Source organism: Rattus norvegicus, chromosome 6 (genome assembly GCF_036323735.1).
Source record: "Rattus norvegicus strain BN/NHsdMcwi chromosome 6, GRCr8, whole genome shotgun sequence".
Lineage (NCBI taxonomy): Eukaryota > Metazoa > Chordata > Mammalia > Rodentia > Muridae > Rattus > Rattus norvegicus.
The window spans coordinates 37,884,954-37,912,822 of NC_086024.1; the positions used below are offsets into that span (position 1 = coordinate 37,884,954).

The 27,869-nt window shown below is 42.1% G+C and overlaps 2 long non-coding RNA genes across 2 annotated transcripts in view; one reads left to right on the forward strand and one right to left on the reverse strand.

Moving 5' to 3' along the window:
* The first annotated feature begins 181 nt into the window (after positions 1-181).
* The window catches only part of LOC134479338 (uncharacterized), a 53,418-nt gene continuing 25,730 nt past the window's right edge, over positions 182-27,869 (forward strand). The window contains exon 1 of the long non-coding RNA XR_010052524.1: positions 182-27,717. This is a non-coding gene — a long non-coding RNA (uncharacterized LOC134479338). The remainder of the gene's footprint in view (positions 27,718-27,869) is intronic.
* LOC120103510 (uncharacterized) lies at positions 10,891-27,241 on the reverse strand. Its single transcript, XR_005505795.2, has 3 exons — positions 27,106-27,241; positions 23,394-23,540; positions 10,891-11,136 (listed from the first exon to the last, which is right to left on the reverse strand). It is a non-coding gene; the product is annotated as an uncharacterized LOC120103510 (long non-coding RNA).

Below are 27,869 nucleotides of genomic sequence, written 5' to 3' on the forward strand. Positions count from 1 at the left end.
ATATCTTATGGGGGAAGAGAAGGTCAGGATCCATCTCTGTAATAAACCAAACACATCGAGACCTCCTCTGAGGTTTTCAAAACAGTTGTTGAACATCGCATAGAACTAAACAGATTTTATAGTATGAGTACCTATAGGGGGTGGGGTGGGGATGGGTCACAGGGGAAGGGCATTGCCGAAGCAAAAACCAGGTGAGCAGTGGGTATATAGTAGGTTGAGCGTCAGTGTTGGCAATGGGTCTAGGTGGCTGAGGGGAAGGAGGTTGGGAGTCTAGGGAGGAAGTGGAGAGGTCCTCCCAGAAGGGTATAATCTGCTCAGGGTTACCCGGGGATGTGGGGTTGGTGTTTGAGGAAGGTTGAGGAAAAGCAAGGCTTGAGAGAGGCACGGGAGAACAGCTTGTTCTCCCTAATGCTACACCCAATGCTTGCTATGCTCCAGGGGCAGGCCTGGGGTGTGCTATGCCTGTCACACTTTGCAAAGACACAAAAGCCACCTTGGAGTCATCTTAGCTTTCCATACCGCAGAGGATGAAGTTGTTGAGCAGAAATGGCCCTGCTGCTCTAGGCTTCACTGCCTACACAAGGCAAATAATACCCTGAGAGGCCAATTTGGATGCAGCAAGTTACAATATTTATCTAGTTCTTCATCTATGAAATAAGTACGTGTCTGCTCCAGGCATTGTCCCCAAGGAGTTTCTGTGCAGCCCTGGATTCACCTTGATAAGATCAGAATTGAAGATGCTATTAGTGAAGAGGTCCTAGTATACACGAATGATGCCCTGGGAACTTCTCCATGGACCTGTATCCACTGCCAAGGCATCCATCCAAGGCGTACAGCAGATCTCCTATCAGTCCTAGGGTACTTATTTCCACTGCTGACTCCATTAGACTAAACTATACCAGTTTCTTGGGTCCTGGAACACTTTCCAGTCCAGAGCAAACAATGACAGCATGTAACTAGAGTTCAAGTGGTTCCCATCTTGTGTCTCCATTCAGGCAGTTGTGACTTTTGCTGTCCTCCCAGGGCTGCCTGTGAAGGGTTGGGTTTCTGGTGGTCCTTGATTCATTGATGTCTTCCTACACTGCTGGAAGATCATGAGGGCTGAGTCTTTCTTCTTCAGGAATTATCAAGGAAATACTTCTATATGTTGATGACTTTCCCCACAGACTTATTCCTGAGATGCTCACAGAGTGACTATTGGAGCTGCTGGGACAGCTGAGAAGGGCAAATCACAGCACCAAGATGGAGACAGCTTCCAGGTCTGGATTCACAGCCAACACTAGCTTCCCCTCTTACATTATAGTCTCCTCATTAGCAAGATTCTAATTTTGCTAATCTGGAAGAGTCATTCCAGCTTCTCAGAGTTTATAAAATTTAGTGCCAAACATTGAGTGTACTATTTGACTATTAAAAATAAGTTATGAATGGTGGTTCATGCCTGTAATCATAGCATTTGGAAATCTGAGGCAGGAGAACTGCTGTTAATCCGGCCAGACTGGTCTACACAGTGAATTCCAGCTCACTGGGATTTCAGAGTCAAACCATGTCTTAAACAAGTTTGTTGCTTCTGTATCATGGAATTTTAGAGTTACCATTCAAAGTGAGTTACATGTTGTTTAGACATTTGTTTTTGTTGGCTATATTTTGCATGTATATTATGTATTTTATAGGTGTGTGTGTGTGTGTGTGTGTGTGTGTGTGTGTGTGTGTGTGCATTTCTTGTTTTATTGTTATTGTTCTGGTTCTCTCCTGAGGTATCAACAGAGTCACCAAAGGGTCCAATCTCAACACCACGTTAGTTCTACCCCTCTACAATCCCTTTGGGTACAGGTATTTTCGTGTTAATAATACCCCAAGCTTGATCTGATTTGATGTTTATTTCTGTCTCTCTGTCTTTTCTTTTGCCTGTACACATAAAAACAGATAAACACATATAAATACACACACACACACACACACACACACACGGAGGGAGAGAGAGAGAGAGAGAGAGAGAGAGAGAGAGAGAGAGAGAGAGAGAATTTCCTCATTAAATTTCTCTGTGCAATTCCATCTTCTCAGACCTGCCTTGCTTCCCTTGAGGAGGTTAGAGTTATCATTCTAAAACCTGTACCATGACATTTCCTCAATCGAAAGCCTTTATTATGTCACTACTATTTCCAGGATAAGTTGAAGTTGGAAAGTTGGGGAGTGGGTCATTCTTTTTTTAGGTTGTATTTTTATTTTTGCCTTCACATGGGATACTCCCATCTCTCTTTCTTCTTCTTCTTCTTCTTCTTCTTCTTCTTCTTCTTCTTCTTCTTCTTCTTCTTCTTCTTCTTCTTCTTCTTCTTCTCTCTCTCTCTCTCTCTCTCTCTCTCTCTCTCTCCCCCTACTTCACAGAATGTTGCACACCTCCAGTCCTTTACATAAACATCTATTTCAGCATCAAGTGCTTCTTCATCCCTTGATATTATAGTAAACCACAAAGTAAACTTCATCCCTTTGCTGTGTGAAAACAAAAGCTAAATCATGGTATGTAACGCCGTGTATTAGAGTTTAACTTTTGTGTTATTAGGCTTTGTTGTCATGGTAACTGGACAGTGAGCTGCCAGACTTGGGTTGCACTAGAGATAGAAATGTATAATTCAGCAAATAAGCAATATCACTATGACAGGAGGCTGAACACTTATTAACAGGTCACCAAGCTAAGGTAATTGGGTCATTCCAAGAGGTCACAGGGATAGTGAGAACTGGGAATCCAATTCTTTCCTATAAAGGCCTAAAGGGTAGATTGGAACTTTACCATGAGAGAAGTTTTGGGTATTCTTAGATGTTCCACTATCCCAGTTGAACTCCAAGTACACTTTTTGGTATAGAACCATATCTTTTGAACCCCCAAACCTACAGACCCAAAGAGACTTCATACAGTTTTTCTTTTAAGAAAATCAGGTGAAATGAATAACCTGTCTCCTCTCTTGAGTTATATTAGTAAGAGAATATGATTGGTGGGTTATACTGATGTCATAACAGTTCACAGCATGGAAAACCTTTTTTTTGTACTCAGAAGTAGGTAGGAAGATTCTGAGGAGACTTCTAGGGAGGTAGTTGGATGATCTTTGTGGGTCACATAATGGAAAAGAATGGGAAAGGATTGCCGAGCTGCAGACACTATGAAGAGGAGACTAAGTCTTGGATGGGGGCAGCAAGAACATGAGGTAGTTGAGGACCCTGAGGCATTGAGTCTAGCCTAAGATCCAGTGAAGCCCATGACACACAGGAGGACCAATGATTGCTTTGCTGATGAGCACCACTGGGAAGTTCATAAAATACGATTTTCTGAATGAGTGCTCTATGGCTCTGAACACATAGCAGGAATTTATAAAATGACTCCTCCGGGAGGTCCTTTCCTACTTAGTTGATACTCAGTGCCTGATGCTCAGCTAGGAGGTCAGCGGTACCTATTGACAGACATGCTCTCTTTTGTTCCCTGAGGCCTTTTTGTAAGGCTTCTGAGGAGGCTGTTTTCCTTCTTTTTCTGACTTTAGCACTCTCTCACCTCTACCTCCCCAATCCCAGCCTTTTCTAAGGCCTCTATTTTTTTGTCCCTTCTTCCTATACCTCGGAGAGCCTTGATTAGAGCTAAACCCACAGAGTGAGCCCCTCAGCAGCTGTCTCGCTCTACTCCTCCCCGAAAGAGGCATCTGGTTCTCGTTCTCCCCTTGATGCATTGGTCTCCACTTTCACCTTGCTCTGTTTATGTATATATTATGTCTGTTTGAAACCCTGAGCTCCTAACTGGCTTTGCACCCCTCTCCAAGTAAAGTAACATCCAAAGGAAGTCAAGAGAGAGCTAGACAGATTGAGAAGAGTTAGGGTAAGCTTCAATCCCCAACATCCCATCTGAAGGAGGTATTACCAACCTTTCCTCATGGACAATTTGTGTGGAGTCTAATGGCCAGAAAAAGGAAATTCAAAATTCTATGTGGGTTAGGTGAAGTCTCTTTTTAAAAAATAAATTCATCTATTTATGTCCATGAGTGATTTATTTGCATGTACACCTGCATGCCAGAAGAGGGCATCAGATCCTGTTATCAGATCCTGGTTGTTGGGAACTGAACTCACAACCTCTGGAAGAGTAGCCAGTGTAACCACTGAGCCACCTCTCCAGCCCTAGTGAAGTCTTTTGACAAGGGCGTCCACAGCTGCTATGATATTCTCAATGGGATCTGTAGCTGTGATGAAAAGGAACTGAGATCACCTCAATAATCTTTGTATGTGTAGGAACCCCACACTTTGGGGGTGTTGTGTACTTGCTGATGTCACTGAGTAGTGCTGGTCAGAATAAAACCAATCGGCAGGAGTGTTGTGTATAGTCACACGCTGCATCTCCCGACATGGAAGACCAATCTTCCTCTTTCAGCTATTGGAAGGAGGAGCCATGGAAACTAGGCTGACCGGAATGTGAGTTCCACAGACTGCCACCCCAGGACCCTAAAGTGAAAGTTTGGAAGCTGTTAGTCACTAACATCCAGAATGGTGAAAGGAGATTCAGTGTGACTTGGGGGAGCCTCTGTGCTGATCCAGTTTGACCAAACAAATTCAGTGTGTTCATCTACCTTTAGACTGTCCCTCAATCTGGATGCTCCATCAGGACTGGCCTTTATTTTTCTCTACTCATCAAAGCCCAGATCTGGAGGTAGTCACAGAAATGTCCTCTCTATTTAGAGAACTGTTAGCTCTTTTATTCTATAGGAATCTTCTATTAGAATCTCAACCCATCTTCCCAGAGTCTGTCTTTGAATCCTCTTGTGTACTATTCCACAGCAAGACATGAACTGGTCGTTCAGAAAATGTCTTGGGATAAATGAATAAATGATCAGATGACCTTGAGGATATCTCAGACTTCTTAGATACTTACCATCTTTCCCACTTTTTATGCCAACAGAACCCCAAATATCCTTAGCTCTCTAAAGTTGATTTCTAACACAACAGGCTGGGATGTTTTCCTGGAATTCTTCTAGATCTCTTAAGAGAGAGGAAATGGGAAAAAACCCATTTACTTAATTCTAATTTGTCAAAAATGTTATTTGCATACTACCGCCTGAAGAGAAAACTGAAGTGAGCTGATTCTGATCAGAGGGTTCAAAAGTCTCTTAACATAGCAGCTGCTATTCAAACTGCCGTCTTTCCAGACTGGGGTCATCTTGTCAACTCTAGTTGTTTTTGGGGCCACTATCAGAGGCATTTACTGTTGATTCTCAAACTGGGGCAGACCCGGGTACTTTGTTTTTGTCACAATGGTCATCTTACCTTACCGTGTCTCTGATATTGTGATTCTTTTCCTGGCGTGTTTCCTGTAGCCAACCCCACCTGTTCTTTTTAAAAGCCATCAGTTGCCTTTAATATTACCAAGGGATTATTTTGAGATTCTCCTGGTGTGCTTTTTTTTCCCTAATTCATGAGTTGGAGACAAGTTGGAGGTGAATGGAAGAAAAAAATAGTAATAACTTCCAGTAAAGGCTTATACTTTGGATTTTTTTTTGGAAAACTTTGAAGTGTTTATGAAAAGCATTTAGATCATAAAACATTGAAATCAAGGGAAGGTTTCTTGAAATTAATCTGGAGTCCTTTACAAAACTACTTCAGAAAAGTCATGTACTATCAAGATCTAACAATTTCTCTTGGCAGAGAAATTCCCAAGAAAGTCACAAACAAGACAAATATATGGCTTCAAGAAAAGGATGAGATACACCACTTAGATATACTCTGATACAGGGCTAAGTTCAGGTCCTGGGCTCCCACGGTTCTGGAGCACAGTTTTATTATTTAACTGTTTGTTCCTTGACTTGTTAATTCTGTGCCCCTCAGTTTTTCTCAGCTCTAAAATGGGGACAGTGACAGTCTCCACCTCCTAAGGTTTGATGACTGAAATGGTTGTAGAAGAGTGAACCTACTTGTTATGGCCTCCAAAAGGCAGTTTTAAAAATCTCCGAGAGCAGCATACATATGAAGAAGAGGCTCAGAGACTTATAGACCTGGCTTTGGGTAACTAAAATATTTTACATAAACCTGACTTTCTATTCAGCCAGTGAGTCTTGTTACATCATCCACCACCATGATGTTTAAACCTGAAATTAGAGGGGTTTGAAGCTTGAAAAACCAATTGCAAAATGATTCGGCATCCGGCACAAGTCCACAGGGTAGGTGTGCCATCTTCGAGACAGTGGTGGTCTTATCTTTCAGAGTATTGGGCAGGACATCCCCTAGAGCCTTCTATTCCAGAGTCAGCCTCAGATGGGATACAGTAGCCGCAACGACCTCCTCTTTTTACTTTCTTCAGTAACCAAACTCAAGTAGGTTCAGAGGAGGAATCTAAAGCCACCTCTGCTTGGTGGCCTTCACAGAAGCGGGTGGCACTCTACATTTTCTTTCACAGCAGGGAAGGTTTTAACCTTTCATCACCAAAAGCCACAGCTGAAGCCTGAAGAATGTGGTGAAGTTAATTCTGTGGGCCTCGGTTCACAACATCTAGCATCCTGCTTTATAAACTAATCACATTGGTTTTCCCCACTCTGGTGGCTGACAACTTCCCCTCTACCAGGGGAGGCCGCAAAAGCTGCTGATGTGAGAACATAAACATCTCTGACAGGTGGAAGTCTTTGCAGGTCACAGCCCTGGCAGCCAGATGGGACCGGTGATGTCAGCTAGGTGGCTAGCTGTCAGACGAATGAGCTGGGCTCAGCCCTTTGCCGCGTCTAGCCACCTCAGGGATTTGTTCTCATTCATTTATGAGAGAGGACTCACATCTGCTAAAATGAGGCTGGCAGGCTGAAACCTAGAACTTTGGAGGTGAAAACCCAAAAGGATGAGGGTGCCAGCCTCCAGCCTCTAGTAGTTGTGCAGCCTTGAGCGGAATAGTTCCAGATTCCATTACCTGCAAAATCCGGTTCTAATGTGGGGGTGTGATTCAGTGATTCAGTTCTCTCTCTCTTCTGCTCCCTCTGTCTCTTTCTCTGTCCCTATCTCTCTGTCTCTGTCTGTCTCTGTCTCTTTGTCTCTGTTTCTGTCTCTGCCTCTCTCTCTCACACACACACACACGCACACACACACACACACACACACACACACACACACACATGCACCATTTTCACTGAATGTATGGATGCATTGGGAGATATAGAAAAGAACACTATAAAATCCAACTGACTCTTCCTTGTTCGTTTTTCAAGACAGGGTTTCTCTGTGTAGCCCTGGCTGTCCTTGCACTCTGTCAACCAGACTGGCCTTGAGCTCAGAGATCCACCTCTCTCTGTCTCATGAGTCCTGAGATTGAAGGTGTGTTCTCCAGCCTTTTTATGTCTTTAATCTTGTGCTGGTCTACTTTGATGGGTGAACTGAGGGCATCTTAGTCCTCACTCTAGCACATACATTGTGCAGAAACCTGGCAAGCACGTAACTCTTAGTTTACATTGTAAAATTAGTGGATTCAGACAGAACTGATACTGTCACTCTGAGGTCCTAGCCTCAGAACATCTCTGTCCTTTGTCCTCAGTTGAGAACATCTTTGTCCTCAGTTTACTTATTTTGAGATTCTTGTGCAGCATCAATTCTATCCCATTTCTATTTCATCCGTGTGTCTTTTCTCTTTCATAACTTGTGATGAAACCCTGTCGAGGTAGGAGCACTCACTTGTCAGCGTTCCTACTCCCAGAGGAGATGCCCTTAGCTTGAATGATGAAGCAAATGTGTGGATTTGCTTGAATTCTGCACCAATGTTAAAAAATGTTACTTAAGGAGGATGGGGAGATGGATCACCAGATAAAAAGACTTGCTTCCCAGCCTGGAGACCTGAGCTCAATCTGTAGAACCCACACATGGAAGGCAGGAGTGAATGTTGCAAGTTGTTCTCTGACCTCCACACTAGGGCGGGCACACAAACACATATATGTGCAACAATCAATAAATGCAAAAATTTTTAAATGTTAATTTTTGTTATTGTAGAGGAAATAACATTCTATGCCAGGAAACTTAGACACTAATATAATCAATGTGCTATGAAAGTTTAAAAAAAAAATCAGACCCTCACGAGAGAATTTTTAATTTTTTTTTTATTTAACAAGATAAAAAGAAAGAGAAGAAATGGTATAGCTTCTAAGCAGCATTCCTTCACGGTACTGGAGTTTACTAAATAATTCTGCTCTCTCCTTTGCCAGGGATGCAGAGGTTGGAAGGGTGATGACCTGTGTGCTTTAGTGCCCCTCATGCATGCAACTCCGTATTGGAGTTAGTAAAACTCAAGTCAAGGGTCAATGGATATCACTGATGTCTGACAAAGGAAATACTAACAGTTACATTTTTTCTATGGTGAGATAAACTTTAAAATGTATACTGATTATTTTGTTACTCTTCTGTAAAGATTAAAGGGTGACATGGTTTTTAAAAATTCCCCAAAGGTATGATAATATTTTGGAGAAAGGGACGAAGCACACTATGAAGAAGCTGAGAAACTAAGGGAGAGACTTCCTATAACCTCGAGTGCCTGTGAGGTACCAGAGGATCGCTACGTCCTCACATCTTCTGACCTCTTGAGCAAGTTTCAATGTATTTATTTTTGCTAACATAGAGTAAATACTTACCCATGCCCAGTGCGTCCTAAAGTCAGACAGACTTCAGTGCACTTTGTTTATAACTCGATTGTTGTTTGGATGAGGAACACAGTGGCTGGGAGAAGGGGGTTTAGCATCCCAGAACTGACATAGAGTAAAGTGAAGGAGATCTGGAATTAGAAGGCACTCTCTCTTCCTTTCTTCAGTAGAGCTGTAGAAGGAAGGCTTCAGAGGGAGGTATCACGCAGTTGATTTCACGATCAGGAAACCGAGCTCCCAGAGGTTAAGTGATACTCAGGATTTTTTTCAAGCGGCTATTAGAGCATTAAATTCATCAAATCTTTTCATTTTTAGCTGCAATGCTCTCTCCATCATCTGGGCCTCATTTTTTTTTCCAAACTAAACATTCTTAGCCATCAACATTAGGTTTTGGGTTCCTGGTTGATGCTGGCACTTGTTCTCAGCACTTACATTGTCTTTGATGTCCGCTAGACTCTTAGGCCAGTGAACCTTCCGCAGTTCTGCAGATGCAACCAGCTTCGGAGGTCAAGACAGGTTGGTGCCAGGTGAGAGGCTTAGGGACCCACCGGTTCTAGAAGTGCCAGGCAGCCGATGTGTGAGAAGGTTCCAGCTGTTGTCCCCTTTCAATGTCACCCCTGTCACTTATAGTTAGAAATGGAGGCGAGAAGGTGCTAGCAGCAATCCAGCAGCTATGTTTTCTTAGGCGAATCGTTTGTGCCAATCAGAGAGCGTGGGCACAGCGCATGTGCTAAGCCTCGGAGAGTGCTTGCTCTCGCGTCTTCACTTTCAACACCAGCTTCTTGGTTTTTAGCAAAGGCTTCGAAGTGTTGCTCAGGTTTCACCCTTTCAACATCTGAATGTCATTCCTTTGGCCAACGGATTCTTTTTCTCCCTTTTTTCACTGGGTGACGACAGGAGAAACTGCTAGTTTTTTTTTTTTTTCTCCTTGAAGTTGATTTAATGGTCCACTTGTAAGAAGCCACATAACAACCACTCTGTTCTGTAGATTTGGAATTTATTTGGTTCACCTTCTCAGATGCCTTATTGAAATTGTCTTCAGAATGTGTCTAAAATTGCGTGCTCTACCAATGGCATCAGACCTGGAATTTCCATCCAGGTATTTATTTAATTGTCTCTTCTAATTCTTTCTCCTGACACTCAACTTGAAGTTTACTTTTGCCATTTTGTTGGAACCCTACTCCACTCCTGCCCCAAACATTTAACTCCCTTCAGCTCAATCCAAGACCAACCCAGAAGTTCCCAGTTTGGCTCTAAATCAGTGCCAGACTGTATGATATGTTAGTAATGGCTTATACTTCAGGAGAGAAATTTTCCTGAGTGCCTTCAGAGATGCAGAGAGAGAAGTGGCAGAGAGGTCATGATCAGGCACTAGTAATTGTTTCTGCAAATAGGTGGGAAAGATGTGGAGGAGAGATGAGAAATCAGTTGTGAGAGTACAAAATAAACATTTGAAGTGTGGTAGATAGTCTCGGTCTTTCTAGATTTCAGCTGAAGTCCGCACATTTGAACTCCATCCCAAAAAAGCACGAAGCAGTCGGTGTCATTCAATAGGAGGGGCAGTCCACTGGCAAGGGATGTTTCTTGGGGCCTTTCTCCAGAGTCCTGACTGACTTTGCAAAGGAGTGCATCTCTATTCCTGAAAAAGTCCAAGCTCCATCTATTAAATGTGTGGAGGACATATTAAGAAGATATAGACCGTGGGCAAGATTTTACATTTCTTCCTGCCAGATTCTATGCTGTATAATCTAGCATTTTAAGTTTAATTTGTTGGAGACGAGGTCTTATATAGCCAAAGTTAGACTCAAACTAGTCATGTAGCTGAGGATGACTTTGAACTCTCAATCCTCCCGAGTTCTCTTCTGTCTGCCTGGATTATAAATGTGCAGCATTAGACCATCATGCTCGGTTTTACACAGTGCCAGGGATTGAACCCACAGATTTGTGAATGTTAGGCAAGCCATTCTATCAACTGAAATACATCCCCAACTTCACAGCATAGCATTTCATGATGAATTTGAGTGTCTCATCTCTCCTCTGTATGCCAGTTTTTTCCTTTGTAAAGTCAATGATATAGAATATATATGCCTTTGTGGATTTTGTTCTATTTTACTATAACCATAGTAAAATAATTTACAATAGCATTACGCAGAGGTTTTGGAACCATAAGTAGACAGCATCTTAGAAGTAATCTTGTCTGCTTTCCTGGCTCGGTTAGCCTTTGCTTAAAAATAATGTTATTTCTCAAAATTCTGTGGGTTGGCTCAACAGTATCTCTTTTGCTTTCCTTGGCCTTGGTCACGTCATTTCTTTCAGCTGGAGGGGCAGCAGGCTGGAAAGACCCAGGATGGCCTCACTCACAGCTTCAGAAGCGCATGTTGGCTCTTGGTTGGGGGCCCTTGTTCTTTTCCATATGCCCTTTCATCTTCAAATAGGTTGGGCCAGCTTCCTTATACAGCAGACTCAGTGTCGCATCCAGAGAGGAGGAAACAGCAAGGCTTCTTTAGACCTAGTATCAGAATTCACCAAAGTTATCTCTGATGCAGTCTATTGGGCAAAGCCAATTATGAAGTTGCCTACGTACAGAAGAATAGGAAGTGGACTCTGGATCTGGGTGGAAGACTGGGGCCATTTGAGAAGAAAACTGTGGCAGAAATCTTTATAGGGAATCTCACATCCTTGCTAGATGGTTAAACTGACCTCACAGTGAGAGCTCAGCTATCTGAGCTCTGGGTCCACGCTAGCTATAACACACTGTTCCAGGGGGCCTGGAACATTAGTACATACCAATTGTCATTAATACATTTCATCATTAATAAAGATGAAAATCATTATTAATCAAGTATAATATTTACCATACTTTGTATCCTGGGAATTGCTGGGCATTTCCGTCAAAGATGAATAATGAGAGACTACCCTTTCCTTCAAGTACTCTATGATCTGTATTCAATGAAGCATTCAAAGCAGGCCAAATAAGCAAGTTGAACAGGGCTCCACCTTACCATTGTATTTCATATAAGAATATGTGACTTAGGTGGAAACGAAGCCCCCTTTTACCTTGCATTCAATAGGTATCATTATTTATCTTTTCCAGAACAAATGAGGTTCTTTCCCACTTTCTACACTGTCCATGGTAAGTTTAATACATGAAGGAAGACAATGTCTAAATTATCGTAAATCCCTCTGCGTTCTGTTTCAGCACAGAGGCCCCTGGGAGGCCCCATGGATCTGCAGTGTTGTACTTACTGGATTACTGCTTTTGTCCTTTAATGGGGTGCACCTCAGGGTCGAGTTTTATTATATGCATCTTAAAAATGTAGAGCTGAAGTTTCAGAGAGGGAGGTTGAGAGGTGGCCTGAGTCAGGGTGGGACATTAACCCCACGACCTCTGAAACTGATGGCTTCTCAGGCACTACTGCCTTACAGAGGGGAGGCCATTTGGCACCGGGAGGGAGGCAAGATGACTCCCTGGTGTTTCGTTTTAAGCTTTGAAAGGTTAAACTTAGGCTTGCCTTTGCCCTCTAACCCACTAAGGTCACTCCACAGCAGAGACCACCTTTAGGATCCTCTACCTCCTCTTCTGTGACCTTAGCTCTTACCATCAGGTACTGATGTTCATTGGTTGTCATGAACGAGTTCTCCAGTCAGCTGCCAACCAGTGGCACTTCAGTGTGAATGTTTGTTAGTGGATAAGCCTTTTTTATTTTTTTTCAAGAAAAAGCAATGCTTTAACCATAAGGATTTTCCTGACCGCTCTGAGCTGACATTTAATGTCTTTTGTACTTTGTATCTGTTTGGAGTCTGTGATTTTTTTACAGTACAGTTTTTAAAAGGGCAACGATCAATAAAAACTCTGCTGATGTTATTTATTTGCTGGTGGACAAAAACCAAAACAAACCCAAAACTGATTCCCAGAAGTGGTACATTGCTATGCTACACAATTAGTAGCAGAGCCGGAATTCAAATTGCAATCAACTGGTCTTTAGATAACCAAGTTTGGCCCCTGTCATTCATTCGCATTCTGAGAAATCTGTCTACCCAAAGGTTTTCACTACAGAAACCCCTACAGCTACTTTAAAATGAAGAGGCAATTTTTGATAGGCTGAGGATGGCTGAGGAACTGTAAGGAAACACTGGGTCATTGCTCCATTGGCTGTTTGGGATGCGACACGTGGAAGTGACCCTGAGAAAACACTGCTTGGACAGATACTTAGAGACTTAGGTTTGCACTTCCAGAAGAAAGTGTGCAGTGTGCTATTGGCTACTCTTCCTGTTCCCCCTTTTAAAAGAAACACTGAGAATTGGTTAATCTCTGAGCACACCTGAAGCTGGTTTAGAACTAGAACTTAGAAAGACATGATCTTGATGCAGCAATCAGAGTGAGCCTAGACCTAGAGGCATGAAAGGTGGTGACACGATTTTTCAGGAACATCAAATAGGCCACCCTGGCTAAGGATGACTTATGTTGGCAAGGTTTAATAAAATAGGGATAATAGTTATTTTCTTGACATGAAAAAAAATGCTCATCAGGATCAAGAAAAGAATGTTCCTTCATAAGTAACTATTGCTTAGGAGTTCCAGAAAATAGCATTGACTTTTAATATCTCTTGGGCTTGGAGTATTTTACAACAGTGAATTAGAGCAGCTCTGGTTACTGCATATAAATGTCAGAGTGCTTATGATAGCATTCCCAAGACCGGTAAAAGACCGAGCCAGGTGAAACCCCAGCACAAACGAGGAAGACAGGTCATGAACAGTTCAACCCTACCTGGAGAGCTATTGGCAACTAATGGCTGCTGAGAGAATAAGAGTCAGTCTTTATCATAGATACAGCCTGTGGAAAGGTACCTATGATCTAGTAAATGGCCCTAAATCCATTATATACTGCATAAATAGACTCAATAGGTTTAGAAACAAACAAACAAACAAACAAACAAACATGAAATTGGGAAGGGAATAATGTATGTGTATTTGGGGAGTTGAGGGGAGAGAATGGGGACAAACTTGATCCAAAAACATTATATCATATGTGATTCTCAAACAAAAACAAAAAAGTTTTTTGCTTGCTTGCTTGTTTGTTTGTTTGCTTGTTTGTTTTTAACCAAAAGAAGCAAGTGATTAGTGGCAGAATCTCAAGCATCAGTAGTGATGTAGTAGAGGAATCAGTTTTGGACAAGAGCTTTCTGGGTAGCCTTCAAGTCTTTGCCATCTGTCTACTGTGTTCTCAGGGAAATGTTGTTGAGAGCAGTCACTGTACAGTACCCTTTCACTCCTACTTCTTCTTGATTGGTTAGGTAAGACAGCTTCCTGATTGGTTAGGAAAGACAGCTTCCTGATTGGTTAGGAAAGACAGCTTCCTGATTGGTTGGGAAAGACAGCTTCCTGATTGGTTGGGAAAGAAAGCTTCCTGATTGGTTAGGAAGGACAGCTATGAGAAAGGAGCTGGCCCATGAGGCAGCCACATTTGCAGGTCTACCACTCTTAGCTAGGAAGCCTTGCTCAGGGAGTTACCATCGCCTGAAACATGTCTTTCTTTACGAAAGTAGGCATAATGATATCTACCCTGTCTGCCTCACAACATTCTCTTAGGGAACAAGCAAAAGGATCGGTGCGAATGTGTTTTATGTGGAAAAAAAATGTTACAGATAGGGGGAGTAGTTCTTGCCCAAACCCCTCAGTCCCACAGATCTTCAGTCTGCAGTGAGCTCATGGACTATATTCGCCCTATAAAACCAACGCGGTTTTTCTTGGGCACCCAAAACCCAAATTGCAGAACCCCATATACCCTTGCGTCTGCAGATTGGAGCATGACAGCCAGCTTGGAATTGCGTTAGCAGAGCAGGTACTGTGAACAAGCCTGGGGCTGTGGAATTTTTTAAAAGGGACCCAACACCAACATCTCTGAAATAAATTGATTTGGTTGAAACTTTTCCAAAGAAATTACCTTAATTCTGAGACTAAATATGTGGCGTTCCAGCCCAAATGGACTTTCTTGGCCAACCCTCTAAGAAATAAACATCGTACTTTAACACGGAAAGGGAGGTAGAACTTGTAGTTTCAGCTCACTGATGTCACTCTTTGCTTTTTGAGCCAAAGAACAAGAAAATCCAACACTTCCTCCAAGGATGAAGGCATGGGATGGGAACGTTACAAATATGTTTGTGGTTTCTATATATTTTCTCTTAAAGGGAAAAAAAATACCCCAGGAATTGAAGAGAATCCATTTTTCAGAATCTTGACAGACACATGTGCTCTTCTTCTTGGAGAGCATCCCACCTGGGATTCTTGGCTGTCTCCTCACAAAAAGCTGTCTTTTTTTTTCTTATCCCTGATTTAAAAATAAGAGGATTACAGAGGGTCTAAGCCATGGAATAACTTGTGCTAAAGCAGATTTCAAAAGTCGGGCCCTGGATAAGATCTTGGAATCTGGGTACATTTGAGAGTTGTGATGAAAGGAGAATTGCATTTTATTGATGCAGAAGTGGGAAAACCAAAATCTAGAGCATGCTAACATGCCCCGGAGCAACAGGCTTCCATGAACGCGGTTCTGTTAGAACGCAGCTCCTTTTGGCACCGGTGCCTTCTTTATTGTATTTGCGAATAAAGTCCTCCTTGATAACAAAGATATATTCCTCGGAACATGCTGTAGTCCTGAGGTCTCGTACTGCTTGGCAGTGAGCGTGCTCATAATTAAATGATTGGGGAGGAACACCTCGTGTCATTCAGTGAAGTGGCTTACTGACAACTTCAAATGGCATCAAATGGAGTCAAGTATTCCAAGGCCTTCTCCTGGGAAAGCAAATAAAAGGGTTGGTTTTCAAATGTGCTGGTAGATTGCTATTTTGATCTATCTCTTGGAAATTTCTGCTATGCATGCAAAATACTTGGGTAGATTCAATTTGAGTCCATCAACCTGAGCGAGATGTTTAATCGCTGCCAGAGGTTCTTCACATCCACAGGGAAGACTGGAGCTTCCTCTCAGTATGCACAGCCTCCCATCCCCTTACACTTAGTGAGTATTGAATTAGCATGGACCAGTTGAGTGAAGATGGTTACATTATATGGTGGTGGTGGAGAGGGTATGGTATGGATGCGGAGGAGGGACAATCAATCTTCCTGGAGTGCAGAGAGGAACAAGGTCAAAGAAAGCTAAAGAAAGTTTCAAAGCTGATATTTGATCTGAATCTTAAAGCAAACCACATTGTGCTGAAAAAAAAAGAGAGAGAGAGAGATCATCCATTTTTCTACTTCACTTTCTGGTTGTGTAGTTCTAGTATAGCAAAGGGAGATACTAGTCTGAACTTAAAGTGCTCATGTTTCCTTGAGTTAACAGGTGACCCTTGAGGACAGTAAGATTCTGGGGTACTTCCTTTTGTGTCATAGGAACTGCTGTCTCTGCCTCTGGGCTGACATTCAAGCTCTGCCCTCTGGCTGGTGCTCCACCCTCAGGAGCTGCCTCACCTGATTTCCTACACTGCCCTCTCTTGGGACAAGCTGTTGTCCTTGGCCTCCCTCCACCCCCAGGGTATGCAATTACTCAGAAACTCCCAGCTGTTCCCCAGCCCCACACTGAGTTCCCAAACAAAACCTGTGAAAACAGCTGTGGTGGCAGCTCTGGCCACTGCTGGCAACAGCAGGGCGCGCAGTGCACCGGCAGGCAGGCTCTTGAGGCCCAGCTGCTCCAGATGTGAGTGGAGCCGGGACAGACACTGTCTTTGGGGTGTATCCAGGAAAGATCTCCCTGGAAACTCTGAGGTCCCATGTTGTTCTTTTTGACTCCATCCAAACCAAACGGAGCCAAATATCTTCTGTCCCTTTCTAAAGGGATTTAGCTTCATGCCTTTGCAATCCTGGGGCAGGAGAAAGGCTCTTCAGGTATAAGAAGTCTCACATAGGTGTGGTCAGTATACCCATCATACTTTTGTATGGGAAGCATGGTGTCATCGTGAGACCTTCCTGTCTTCCTAGCCTCTTACCCCTGGTCCAATCATCTTTGCATTTGAGCTCGACTGTGATCTCTGTCTGCAAGCCTATCACCCCTGTGCTTCCCTGCTTCTGTACCTCTTGCCCTTTCTCCCTTTCTTTGTTGTTCCCACCCTCAGAAGCATCCTATTCCTGGTGTGTCTTTCTAAGGTGAATATGCCTGGTAATGAAATTCCCTTACTCAAAATGTGAGTCCAGCTTGCTTCCCTTAGAATGCCCTGATATCTTCTCCTTGCCTTAAGACCATCTCCTCGGGACCTGGGGCTAAGGCTACTGGGGCAACTTAAGCTCTTGCCTCTGTACTCCAAATGCAGAGGTGTGCCTTGAGAGGGGCTACCCCACTGTGACCTATTCCCCACCTCACCTGGATCCTGGGTTTTTGAGGTAGGTAGTTGTTAGCAGAGCCAGCCTCTAAGGGGGGTTTCTCTATCACCCCTTACTTTCTTTGGTTTCCTTCTTGGTAGAGGAGTTGCTGATGGCATGACTGTGGCCTCCACACATGACACTTAGACTAAAGCATTTTGCGATAAAAATAATTTTGTTGTTTGGCTTTGTGGTTGGAGAAGTATTTTGTCATTAATTTTCTTAAACCATTGGAAATTGGGACTTTTCTGCTTTTTTTAAACTTAATTTAAGTTTTTAATATTTTTAAAAGTTTCATATGTGAGTACTATATTTACATCATTCCTGCCCTCACTTTCTCCTTCCAACTCCTCCTATGTCCCCCCTTAAATCTATGACCTTTTCTATAATTTTCATTGTTATACATACACATATGTAACAACACACACATAAATAACACTAATGCACACACATATACGTAACAATGACACACATGTATATGGAACAACAATGCATACATATGTGCAACAATAACACACTTATACACATATATGTAACAATAACATACACATACCCCTTTATAAAACCCACCAAGTCTTTTTCGTATTGGTCATATGTACATGTGTTTAGCGTTGACCACTTGGAATTGAATAATCTGTCAGGGAGCTTTGCCCTGGAGAGGGTTCTTCATCTAGGTGGAGAACCTTGTTAAATTTCTCCCACCCATGTCTTCATGCCAGCTGGTATTGTCACCATACAGATCCTGTGTAGCTAACCATCTTGTTGAGATTATGTGTAGAGCTTCCCTGTCATGTCTAGGAGACACTGTATGCTACCTGGCTCTCTCGGGCTATAATCACTTTACCATCTTTATGTTTCACGACTGTCACTGATGGCTGCCATGTCTAGACCACACTTACTGTTTTCTATACATGCTGCTTCCCCACCTGGTTGCATTCTGCCCTCGCTGCTTCCTCTGCTCCCAGCCGACATAACTCTGCTTATTGTTCCAGATGCGTGGGGAGCACTTCCTGCCCACCCTACTTCTTGTGACAGCTTCAGGGCAAGGTGAGACCCTCTCTTTTGTCTCTTCTTCACTCTCTCTGCTCCTGTGTTCCCTGCTCCCCCAACCCACAGTGTGATTTTCCTAGTGGTTTTTGAATCTTCTTCCTGGTGCCAACTGTAAGTTATTAGGCAGAAAAGACTATGCTTTTTAAATCTTTGTTATCTCATAACACCATAGGTCCTCCCCACTCAGCATCTTGCACTTAAAATCACTTCGGTTGTATAGAAGTGAAAATTAAAATAATAAGTGAGAGTGGACACCTTGATGAGGTGCCAGTGTATGAAGAATTGAGGATGACCCCTGCTGCGGGCCCTACCATCTCTGCCAGCTCCTCCTTCTGTTCATGTACAGCATGATAATAAAGCATGAAGTCCAGTCTTGGGAACTAGACTAACAAGGTTTGAACCCAGGTTCTGCCACTTGCTGCTGGCTGTGTGATTATGGTTATGGCCCTCCACTTTTGTGCCCCAGTTTCCTCCTTGAGAAATAGATAATATCCCACATAATTTGGGATGTGTGAAGAGTACATAAGATCATATTTGTAAAGGTCAAGGGTCACTTTAAACAAGAACAGTCTTCAGTCCTATGGCTCACTTTCCTGTATCTGATCTTTCTGTACAACTGCTCTTAGCCTTTGTGTACTGAGCTATCAGCCTAGAATCTGGAGAGTAGATTATTCCTAATGCGTGCCTCCAACTGTGAGCAAAAGGCAGCTTGGCTCTTTGTGTGAGGTAATGATGAGGCAGGTACGTCCATGATCAAGGAGTTGTGTGTACTGATAAGCCAGGGTAGGAATGTGCAGGGCCATGACAGGCTTGTTACAGTTTCAAAGACCTGAGATTCTACTAGGATTATAGCTTAGAGGAATGAATTACTTATGGAACATAAACCATGAATTACATACAAAGAATAGCAATTTCTTAAGGGATTTCTAGTATTATAAGTCAGTGTTCAGAATTGTTTTGTGACCTTTTCTCGGGAGCTGTGAGCAAATGTCTCTTCACTGTAGAGAGGGTACCAGTGACAGATCAAAGAAATGTTTCCATTCAAGTGTAGTTTAATGAACAAGTAAGAGTGTTTATTTGGGTTGCTTATAAGAAAATGGATGAGGGGCTACTTACTGAGTATTGGTGCCTCAGAGTTATGAAAAGTCCACCCCAGCATTGATGACTACTCATGAAAGCTGCATTCTGGGAGTTCCCGACACAGACTGTAAGCAACTTGACCACCCAGAGCCTTTTCTCATCAGCAACTGTTACTTCTAGAGTGGCACTGGTGCCCTGTTTTATGGAATTTCAACAGCTTCCTGAGACTTATCAGTTTCGTTTGCTTCCTGAGCTCTGTGAATTTACTCTACTTTCTGAATGCTAACTAGCTTCGATCTCCCTTGGGGTGTAGCTATTCCCATTTGGAGGAAATTGTAACACCACAGGAAGTCAGAAGAATGCTGTAGCTTTAGGGCTAGACAATCATAGAGATTATATACTGTATGAAGATAGGAGGGAGATAGGGTGAGGAAAATTACAGGGAGTTGAAGAGAGGAAGTGGTGGATAGATATGGTCAAAGTATGTTGTACAAATATATGAAAATTTCAAACAATAAATAAAATATTATTTTTTTCTCATTTATTTTAGTTATTTGAGATCATACAAATGCATTTTGATCATATTCACCTACTTCCCCCATCTCCTCCAAGATACTCCCTACCCACCCAACTTTGTGTAATTGTTTTAATCTATTAAGTCCAATTTAGTTTCTCACATATTCTTGGATATGTACCCTTCTATTTGAGTATGGTCTACCTACTAAGGGCCATAACCTTAAACAAAATTCCTTTTCCCAGAAACTAGCAATTGCCAATAGTTCTTCAGCAAGGGTGAGTCTTCATGATCATAACCCTTCTCTGTACTGGAACTTCACCTAGCTTGGCCTTACACAGGTCTTACCTATGCTGTCACAATACCGTGTGTTTGTACTCTCAAGCTGTGCCAGGTAAACACAGTTTCTTTGTAGTCATCCACCAATTTTCTCATACACTCTTTCTGCCCCACTTCTGAAATGATTCCAGAGTCTTGGGGGGAGGAAATATGATGTAGATGGACATTTAGAGCTGAGCATTCGGCGATTCTTTATTCTTTACTCCTTAAACAGTTGTATAGTGGGTTTCTCTGTTTTAATTGCTTTCTACTGGGAAAGGAAGGTTCTCTGATGAGGGTAGAAAGATGTACTAATCTATGGGTATAACAGTAAGTCACCAGGAGTTGGTTTAATACTATGTTCCATTAGAAGAATAATATTAACAGGTTCCTCTAGGGCCTATTACATGTTTAGTCACAGGTCCTTGATTCTATAATGGTATTATCTGTGTCTTTTATTTTGTGGAATGAGCCTTAAATCCAATCAGAAAATGATCATTTACTTCCATGATGCTTGTGCCATGATTGTATGAGCAGACATGTTTTTTCCAGGTTGGTCATTATTGTAGCTCTCCAGGTTCATAGCCAGGTAAGCTTGGCACTACTTTTCTTCTTTAGTAGTATGCACAGCTCTTTCCAACACTATGAAAACTAGCCAATAAGGATACCAACTTGACTTCTCCATGCTCAATGTGGTACCTTCATAAATACAGTCTTACCATACATTTCTTGAGTGCTCCCAGGAGGGAGGCTGACAGTTGTAGTTAGAAGACTCTGGGTAGGTTGCCCTCCTCTTAGAACCTCTGATCCCTCATCTACAATGTGAGAAGTGATGGTGTCATCTTGACAGCCAATGTAGCCATTAAAAAGGAAGTGAACACATAATGTGCCTGGCATAGTTCAGTTCCTTTAGTAAGCTAGATCATCCCAAGGGAGCCTTTTCATTCTCCCGTCACTTGCTTCTTGCTCAGAATCATTTTAGACCTCTCCCCCTGCTGAATCCTTTTCATTTATTTACTTATTTATTTTCACAGGAATGGGTATCAAATGCAGGTCCTCATGCATGTTAGTCAAAGCTCTATTACCGAGCTACACCCCAGCACTTTGGCATGAGCTTTGACTCAGTGCTACTTGAACTGTGGTTTGTGGTCTGCACTCCTTCCACAGGGCAGGTGTAGAAATGAAGTAAGTGTTCCTATGACTCTGCCCCAGATGCATAATAAGCATGTGGTGAGTACAGGGCTTCTGTGGCCTGTTATAAGCAGTGGGGAGGGAAGAAGATGGCCAAATATTTTCCAAAATACCCAAAATCAGTGACAAGATTGTGTCGGTAGGTTTGCTATACAATTTATTTGACTCATGTGGCTATTTGAATATACCCGTACAAACTTGAAAATGCCTTTACAAACTTCTTCCAAGAAGCAGCTGTATCCTACATTTTGGGGGAGTATTTTCCCTATGTGTTTGCTCTCTTACTTTCCACAATGAATTTGTATGATAGTTTATTTTTTAGTGTGTATGTCTGTCTATGTACATTTGTATATTCCATCTGCATTTTCCTTCTTACCTATGTATCTTCTAAGTAGATGCTTTCTAAGTAGATGCTTGAAACTGTCAATGAAACCAAGTCCTCTAGGGATGATGTTTGTTTTATATATAGACACTAATGGTAAACTTTAATTTATAAATTATGTAAAGTAAGAGATTAACTGTAATAACTGATTATAAGAAAGAATACTTGTAAATGAAAGCTACAAAGGCACATGAGGTGTTTATTCTAGACTTTTCCATTAATATATCCTATCTGTAGTTGATCATGTATAACTGAAACCCTGAACAGTAAAGATGGGTGTGTGCATTGGGACTACTACATAAACACACACATTACCCATGCATTTATGTGTTATATAGAATTTGCAAAGAGAATGCCAATTTTCTGTGTGTCTATGCCCTGCTTTTTGATCCTGTTTATTGTATACAAACTTCTCAAAGGCATGAGGCTCAGTTGCTATGTTGTGACTTAGGTCAGGCTTTCCAACTCGCCCAGAGATGTTACCCTCATTACAACCTGATTCCTTGTGTTCTTCCTTGGAGATAGTGAGTTGCTAACCATGGTGAAAGGCAACATAGAGATCTACCAAGATATTGCCATTACTATGAGTCAGAAGAGCAGGTTTTTTTGTTTCATTTTTATAATGTCCTCTGTTTAAATGGTAAAATATACATTAAGGAAGAAAAGTAATCTTAACTATTTTCTGAGGTTTCCAGAGCACATCTCCGCTTCTATCTCTCTACTTTTATCCCAAGACAGAAAATAAAATCTTAAAATTCAAATAAAAATGTGATCAGGTGGGAGTGGTCTCTGAGAAACAAGGGCCAAGCAAGAGAAGACACTTTTGGATTTTTTAATTGACATTGATTCTATCTGCTCACTATGTCTATGGGTTCTGAAAAAATCCCTTCAAATTCAGTTATTTAAACAATCTAATATATTTTGACAATATGAATTATGTATTTATTAAAAGATCTGCAGCCTAAAAAGTAGATATGTGAGGGACTTAATTAATCATAGAAATGGTGGACAAGATGGGCTCCATACATTGGTGGTCTGTGTGTCAATACAACGCTAAGCTTCACAACTTACACTTAGGACAAATAAAGGAACTATGGTGCCTAGGGGTTAAGTTATGACAGACCAAAGGCTCGACCACTCACTAAACAGTAAATCAGCCATTCGAACCTAAGCCATTTTGGTTTCAAAGTCTATATTCCCATGATTCCAGTTTACCTCATTGTCTACCTAGTATGCAGACAGGCAATTTACACAATGTTCACATGCGATATACTTGTTGATTAAATAGTGGAAGAGTTCATTTAGGGTTAGGTTCTATTTGTTCTTTTATTATTTACAGTTTTTAATAATTTTTTATCTTTTTCATATAGTCTATTTTGACCGTATTTTTTCCCCTGCCCCAAGTCTTCCCAGTTCTTTCTGATTTGTTCTTAATCCAGTGTCAGAAGACCAAGCATTCACAACAGAATATAAGGGATTGAGAGAACTGGTCCAGGAAAAAAATGAAAAAGAATGAATTCAAGGCGGGACAAGCAAAACAAAGATGTAGAGGAAGAGTGAATGAAATGACTGGGGCTGTTAAACACAGAGAGGAAAAGATTGAAAGCTGCCCTGTAAATGGCCCTTCAGGTTTATGAAGCAAGGAGAGAGTAGCAGGAGGAGGATACGTAGTTAGAGGACCAAGGGGCAGTTTGAGTAATCACTGTAGTGGGCAGGAGCTCACCACACTAATGGCTGTGCGTCTTATGGAATGGCTGACTATGGGGTTTTGGATGGTTACCAATGCTGACTGCTGAGAAATGCAGGGAAGGGAAGCACTGTGAGACTCAGTTTGCGATGCCTCGTGCTTTTGCCTGCCCTGTACATATATCATCCAGTGTCTTACCAGTCTGTTCTTCCCAGCAACAGTCTTGTCCATCACAACAACTGGAAATACCATTATCTGAACAGAACTGCGTTTCTGCAGAGTCCCCAAGTCTCAGTGGATAATCTGACATCATAGAACATGATGGATCATCTCAGACCATATGCCCTGAAAGACATACATACCATAGGTAAGCCAAAGATTATGTCACATGGGCTCTGGTCTCTCCATTGAAACCACTGTCCGCCAATAGTTTGGGCTCCAAATGAAAGCACAGAGGCAGGAGAAAGCCAGCACTTGATGCTCTATACTGGGAGCATGGGGTTACCTCACTTGTCAGCAATGGCCAGGCCTGAGTTGGCAGGCAGACCCCCCTCTCTGTATGCTGTTCTTACTCAGCCCTTCCTGTTTAGTTTTATGCACCAACCCCCATTTCTTTTGCAATCAAGCAGATATTGAATTTCTTCATTTTAAGTAGCGTGACCAGTTAAAGGAGGCTCATCTTTTTAATTAAAAGTCTTACACAGACAAGATACAAAAAAGTTCAGCTAGACAGTATCTACCTGGGGAACAGCACAAACCACTGGAATATAAAAAGGCTTCAAATTTAACAGAATCATTACCGAAACCCACCACTGTCCTTGATGATCAGGGTATACTACACATTAGAGTCATTTTCTATTCTCAGAAATAAAGATGATTATGTCATACAGGAGGTTGCAAATTGACTTTCAAAGGCTGTGACTGCATAGCGTTTCTGATGAGTTTTTTTCAAAAGCTATCTATTGGAGGACATATAAGCAACTGACTAGTCCGGACAAATGGTTTTGGCTCAGGGATTGTGCCTGCTGATATGAAGTCACCTTTCAAAACATCCTGTAAGAATTATGGAGCCTCTGATTGGAACACTTTTTTCTCCTTCCACATTTTCCAAAGGGTAATGAACTCAGATCACTGGCTCAAAGACCACCTTGACTCAGTCTCTTACCATGGCATTTGTGAAACCCAACATTTGTTTCAAAGGGCATCCCAGAACCACGCAAATCCCTTTGAGAAGTTAGGATGCCAACAGGGCACAAGGCTCCCCACTATCTGCAGTGGAGAAGGACTCCAGGGGCAGTGTGTCTGGAGCTGGAAGCCAGCTGTGACTCCAACTTTCCCCTCTGGACTATGCACACCACCCTCCAAAGGAACCCAAAACTTCCTAAGGCAGACATGCAGGTGATCCTAGGGCTGCTACAGGGCAATGGTTGCCATGGACACATATTTCAACATTCAAGGACGCCCAGGTAAATGGTGATATGGTAATAGTTTCCAGAGAGGTAGAGAGAGCTGCTGGCTCAATGATTGTCCCCATCAGGTTGGTGGATAATGAACAGTCCCTTTCTTTCACTTAAATAGCTTCCTCCTGTTGGTTGACTCCCCGCTCCCTTTTCTAGAAGTGTTTTACCTTTTGTATTATATAAAGCTAAAGTTTACTGGTTTTGTTAGAGAAGAGGTTTGTTGCTCCTAATTTACTGTTTGTGCATTTGCTTCGGGACGATTTTATTGTACAAATCTATCATTATAAACTGAACGTTAAAACTCCAAAGACTTAAGTGGAATTTTAAATATTTCCTATAATTATTTCACAATAGCATATGGATTAACAAATAGCCCAGAGTAGAGGACGCTAGCAGAGATGTTTACAGGGGGGGAATAGTACAAGTGAAATATGGCTTGGCCAGGTTTAATACACATAGAATATACTTTAATACTTTCATATGGTCTGAATAATATCCCCATATTGATTTTTTCCTTGTTTCTACCAACTCCACAGCAAATGTACGACAATGGCTCCTTGATTTATTGCGAGTGTAGCAATGGGTTTATAACGGCATGAATCATGCCGATTGCTCAATTCACCACATGCCTTAATAAAAGTTTCACTTTAATAAAACTGAGCTAAGGCAAATATGCCCAGAGGCTGGTCTGACATTCCTTATACATTACCCTGCCTCAGGAAATTATTGCTATATATTTTACAGCAGCTACAGTAGGCTAGGGGATCAGGATTAAAATGTACTAACTACCGTGATATTTAACAGAACTCCTGTGTTCCCAGTTAACCCTCACAGGTACAAAATGGACACCTATTAAGAGACAGCACGGGGTAAAGCCAAGCTGAATTGGAAGCCAGGCAGTTGGGGATCAGAGTTGACCCTTGTCACTCCACATAACATCCTTTAAGCTCTCTCGATTCTCTCCCAGTGATAGTGTCAACATCATAGGAGAGAAAAAGAAGTATCAGATGCCGGGCAAGCATCAGATGGTGGCATTCGCAGAGACAGGGCTGAGAGGAACAAAGCGGCTCTTTAGCAAGATTAAGAATCGTGTTTGTTAGCAATAACAGGCTTGCATGAAGAACAGGTATGATTCCCTTTAGAGAAGTCTAGGGATTTAGTCATGAAAGCTTAATCCTAGAAACCCCCAACTGCCTTTCATTGGAACTAGTAAGAGTTGGAAAGGCACCATGTCAGTGTAATTTTGAGAAACAAAACAAAGCAAAAACATCACCCAGGGTATGAGAAGGTAGGCCATGAGCAGGGAGTCCATTCCTGTGACATATTACCTGTTGGCTACTGCTCTGGAAGAAATTATGATTAAATGATACTGTTCAGCGGGGACTGGTGCAGTGTTTATTAGTCCCTAAGACCAAACAAGCCTCTGTGAATTTTCTAACCAATGGGAACAACTTAAGCATTACTGCAAGAGTGTTGCCTACTCTTAGAAGGTGGCTTGATCCTGTGGTAAGTCGGGTACCTATGTGACCAGAGACGAGCTGCAAAATCTCTCCGGACCTCTGCTTAGTCTGTGAAATTTATTGAAGTGGAAAATGTAAGATGCCTGGGCCTATAATAGACATTTTGAAATGAGTTGTCTACTTTAAAAAATTCTCTAGCATCTTCACGAGTGGACTGCCTCCACCCTCCCCCTTCCCATCTCTCCTAGTCCTGCTGCAGCTTTCGGGCTCTCATTTTCCTTAGAAAACGGCCCAATAGGAAAGGACTTAATCTGCTCAGCATCCATGCTGGTTTCATGGGCTTCCTCTCTGCTCCTGCACTATCTTTGTCATAATTCAACTCTCACTGAAACATCTTCTCCACAACTCAGAATATATTTTCCCATCTCCAGCTAGATCCTTGACAGAGTTTTGTTTTCCCCAGTTCTGATCCCTTTGTGTTAAACATGGGTGTCCAATACCTAGAAACGATAGTTAATACTGAGCAAATGACTGCATGGGGAAATGGTCACTAAATAAATGAATCCGTGATGTGGGAGCCAGGTTAAATCTCCAAGACTACTTCCACAAAGGCGAACTTGAACACGCTTTATAAACAAGGAAAAACTAGGGAGATACTCATGAGCCAAAGCTTAACCAACTTAAATCTATTGCTTCCATGACTGACAGCTATGGGCCATTTATGTTGTACTGGACACTATGCTCATCTTCAACCTGCCCCATGTTCACAGCTCAGCGACATAAACACCATTGTTCTCCACATATTCCCACGTAATACCTTGATCTCAGAGATGAAATAACCTTCCCAAATCTATGTCTAACCATGGCTGTGCTAGCGTTTGAACCCAAGTTCTTCTGATTCTAGAATCTGTTTTCTAGTTTTCTGCCAAGCCCTGATGAGTACTCAGACTGCTGACATCCACAAAGCAGAAACACTTCCACCAAACTTACCGTGGACAGTCCAGTTGAGTCTGACTTCCCCTGGTCCATGCTCTGAGGTTTGCTGCATTTTTCTCCTATTTGCCCAACAGGAGCAGTTGTAATAAAACCCACCATCCTCAAGCAGGAATGGAGCTGTCAAGAGAAATGAAATATCCAGGGGCAGCTTCAGTTTTACCATTCATTAATGGGTTTATCCTAACATTGTCTAACGATGACATTTACAAAAATCCCAAACTTGAAAATAAATAAGTTGGCTGACATACAGACGTTTTACATATGAGTTTAATAAAATAGATTTTTTTCCTGTTTGAAATCTTTGGTAATCTCTGAAATATATCAACTGCAACCCAGGAACATTGTATCCCAAGTCGTGATTCATGAAATGAAACGGAAATGTATTATGTAATTCAATTGGGAGAGTCCAGCCCAGAGCTCATTAAGGCCGTTGCTGGTGATGTGGACTTCACTCGCAGGCTCTGTGGTTTGGGCATGCTTTTCTCAGTCCTTACCTCCCCCTCCTCTGAGGACATTTAAACAGAATATCGTCACCCTTTTCAAAACAGCATTCTTGAGAATTTGCCCACAGACGAGGATAATTCATGGGTAATGTTAAGAGAAACGGTGAGTCTTTTCTCTCTCCTCCCCCTTTACCATTAACCTAAATCTTGGGGTAGGCACAGATTCAACCCTTCTGGTATCCACACCACACCATTCCAGGTACCATCTGCATACCAGGTAGTTGAATACCCTGTGCCATCCTAGGAGAATGGACA